This window comes from Tupaia chinensis, unplaced genomic scaffold, assembly GCF_000334495.1.
Source record: "Tupaia chinensis unplaced genomic scaffold, TupChi_1.0 Scaffold147980_1, whole genome shotgun sequence".
In the NCBI taxonomy this organism is placed as follows: Eukaryota; Metazoa; Chordata; class Mammalia; order Scandentia; family Tupaiidae; genus Tupaia; species Tupaia belangeri.
The window spans coordinates 424228-428373 of record NW_006207830.1 but is presented as its reverse complement, the minus strand read 5'-3'; the positions used below and the strand labels follow the sequence as shown (position 1 = coordinate 428373).

General features: G+C 36.4%; 1 pseudogene; it reads right to left on the bottom strand.

Moving 5' to 3' along the window:
- Nucleotides 1–454: 454 nt before the first annotated feature.
- Nucleotides 455–3665, bottom strand: LOC102483266 (heterogeneous nuclear ribonucleoprotein R pseudogene; annotated as a pseudogene).
- Between the last annotated feature and the right edge of the window lie 481 nt (nucleotides 3666–4146).

Genomic DNA, 4146 nt, shown 5'->3' with positions numbered 1-4146 from the left:
TTCAATACAATACTAGCAATCATATCCAACAACACATTAGCATGATTGTACCCCATGACCAGGCAGGCTTTATTCCAGGAATGCAAGGGTGTTTCAGCATAAGTAAAACAAGAAATATAATAAATCACATTAACAGGAGGAAAGATAAAAACCATAGGACCACATCAATTGATGCAGAAAAAGCATTTGGTAACATACAAAATCCGTTCACGAATAAGACTCTCAGCAAAATTGGCATAGAAGGAACATTTCTCAACACAATAAAATCCATATGCCACAAACCCATAGCCAATGTTATACTAAATGCATAATCTTTCAACTTCTTTACTCTTACAAGTTTTCCAAATTCAGAAAATTACTTTTCCAATATTTCTTCCATCATTGTGGTAGCCAAGGTTATCACAAGAGACCTCTAACCTCAGCCATGACTTCGGGATCTGGTTCTTCCACAGGCTCATCCTATGCCACTGTAATTACAGTTAAGCCAACACTTCCACTCATCAGCTGGCATCTCGCCTGGAAAGAACAGAACACAAAACAACTAAGAAAATGATTAACAAAATGGGATAAGTCCACCAGTATTGTTAATAATGTTAAATGTTAATGAATTAAATTATCCAATTAACAGATACAGACTGCTGAATGGATAGAAAAATAGGAGACCTCTATATGCTGCTTACAAGAAGCACACCTCACTGATAAAGATACACATAGGTTGAAAGTGAAGGACTAAGAAAGATATCCCATGTAAACAGAAACCAAAAAAAGGCTGGAGTGTGATATAGATATCAGACAAAACAGATTTCAAATAAAAAATCCAAAGAGGATACAAGGACACTATATAGTACTAAGAGGACTAATTTCCCAAGAAGATATAACACTAATAAATATTTATGCACCCAACACTGAAGCACCCAAATACGTAAAAGAAAGATGGTTAGATCTGAAGAGGGAGGTAGATTGCAGCACACTAATTGTTGGATATCTCAGCACTCCATTGTCACCTCTGGATATGTCACCTAGATAAAAAATAAAGAAAGAGATGCAAGATCTAAATAATGCCATAAACCAAATTTACTTGACAGATACATATAAATTATTTCACCCAATAGCTACAAAATATACATTTTTCTCCCCCTCCACATGGAATATTCTTGAAAATTGACCACACAATAGGGCACAAAAGTAGCCTTTACAAATTCCAAAGTGTAGAAACCATATCTAGAATCTCTTCTGACCACAGTGGAAATAATCTTGAAATCAATCACAGAAAGAACCATTGGAAATACACAAACACATGAAAACTAAACAACCTACTATTTTTAAAAAATCTATCATCTTTTTGTTTAACAATTATTTATTTAATTTTATTTATTACTATTAATTTTCAATTTAAGCAGAGAGAGAGAGAGAGCAAGCTGCCAGTTCTGGGACTTGAACTGTAGTCGGCCATGTGGGAAGCCAATGCTATAACTACCATACCACCTGCTGGACCCACTAAACAACTTATTCTTGAATGATTTCACAAATACTGAAAAAATTAAGACTAAAATCAGAAGACTCATCGAAACCAATGATAACAAGTACTTACATCTTCATAATTTATAGAACACAGAGAAAGCAATCATAAGAGGGAAGTTCATAGCAATTAATGCTCACAAGAATAAAAAAGAAAGTTGGCAAATAGACAACCTAACAACACATCACAAGGAAATTGAAAAGAACAACAAAACACCCCCCAGAAATATCACAAGAAATTATAAATATTAGAGCAGAAATAAATGAAATAGAGAATAGAAGAACTACATAGAGCATAAATGAAACCAAAAAATGGTTCTTTGAAAGAATAAAATTGACACACCATTAGCTAGACTAATTAAGAAGAACAGAGAAAGAAACCAGATAAATTACATCAGCAGTGAAACAGGCAGTATTACAATAGACATAACAGAAATGCAAAAGTTCATGAGAGAATCATGTGGACAGCCATATGCCAATTAACAAGAAAACCTAGATGAGAAGGAATTTCTAGACACATAAAATTTACCTAACTCAAACCAGGAAGAAACAGAAACCCTGAATAGACCAATAACATGCAATAAGATCGAATAAGTAGTGAGTAGTCCCCCCACCCCCTCAAAAAAGCCCAGGTCCTGATGGCTTTACTTCGGAATACTAAAAAGCCTTTAAAGTAGATTTAGCTCCAATTCTCCCCAAACTATTTATAAAGATCCAAAAGCAAGGACTTTCCCAATTTATTTTATGAAGGTTCCATTACCTTGGTCCCTAAAACAGATATGGGCATAACAATAACAACAAAAAAATGACAAATCAATATCCCTGATGAGCACAGATGCAAAATTCTTCAATACAATACTAGCAATCATATCCAACAACACATTAGCATGATTGTACCCCATGACCAGGCAGGCTTTATTCCAGGAATGCAAGGGTGTTTCAGCATAAGTAAAACAAGAAATATAATAAATCACATTAACAGGAGGAAAGATAAAAACCATAGGACCACATCAATTGATGCAGAAAAAGCATTTGGTAACATACAAAATCCGTTCACGAATAAGACTCTCAGCAAAATTGGCATAGAAGGAACATTTCTCAACACAATAAAATCCATATGCCACAAACCCATAGCCAATGTTATACTAAATGCATAATCTTTCAACTTCTTTACTCTTACAAGTTTTCCAAATTCAGAAAATTACTTTTCCAATATTTCTTCCATCATTGTGGTAGCCAAGGTTATCACAAGAGAACTCTAACCTCAGCCATGACTTCGGGATCTGGTTCTTCCACAGGCTCATCCTATGCCACTGTAATTACAGTTAAGCCAACACTTCCACTCATCAGCTGGCATCTCGCCTGGGCTGCTGACTTGTGATTCTCATAGTCAAGGAAGTAGAACACCCGATCTTTTTTGTCATTGTGTTGATAGAGGAGAATGTCCACCGAACCTCTGTGGCATTGCTGAATTCTTCTAGAATGTTTCCTTCAGTCTTATTCTTTGGAATTGATCCAGTGAAAAGTCTTTTGTTTGCCACAGAAATGCACACTCTGAAGTGTTGACCAGGGTGAATTTCATAGCTGTCACACAGTTTAACAACTTCCTGTGCAGCTTCCTTTCCACAGATGGTGAAAAATATATACCTTCTGTTCTGACTAGACAGTGGATCCATCATGAGACACAGATCCTAAATGGGACCAGCCTTCTCAAAAAGAAGCATCAATTCATCTTTATATAAATCTCTTGGTATTTTACCTACGAAGACCTCTGTTTCAATTCCAGATTGCACACCAGAATACATGCTGTCTGGTGCAAGTATGACCACCCTACTTCCTCTGCACCGTGGTTACATCCAGAGTATAACCCAATCCTCGCACTAAAGGGGGCCTCCTCATTGGGGCACTTTGTGGAATCTTGTACTTGTACCGCTGTTTCTGTCTGCCTGTAGGTCTTTGTAACTCCACATAAAATGTACTTTGTCCTGAACATGTGATAAATCACTATCTTTGAACTGTTGCAGTACAGACAGAGCTCCTTCTTCATCAGATTCCCTGAGAATTCCCCTCCTTTGGCAGGGCCTGTGAGAATCAGCATGAGGTGCTAAGAAAATGACTAGAAATGGTGCGGGTGCTACCCTTCCCATATTTTTCTGTTTTTCTATGCAAAAATGTGACTTTACAGACAGTCCAAAACATTTTTTAAATTTAAATTTGTTTACATTCATTCACTGTACATCATTACAGCATACAAAATGAGATTTTCCATCCAGAGTACACTGTATATTGTCTCAATCAAGTACATAAACATACATGTTATTGTCAACAAATAATTTTCCATTTCTTGTTTCCTGTATGTTTTGCTTCCCCCCCATCCTTGATTCCCTATCTCTTACCCTCAGCCGTCTCCCACTCTCTTCCCACACTGTCTCTGGTATCTATGTTTATTTTCTATATTGTTTTCCCCCCATTTTTTATTGAATTACTAAAGATCTTAATGAATCTAAATTTTTTCTTTCTTTTTTCTTTTTTTTTTTTTTTGGAGAGGTTTTCGCTATAGGACGCGTGCACTCGCCAGACAGACAGAGAGAGACATAGAGACAGAAAGCGAGAAATCACCCCCCAGGG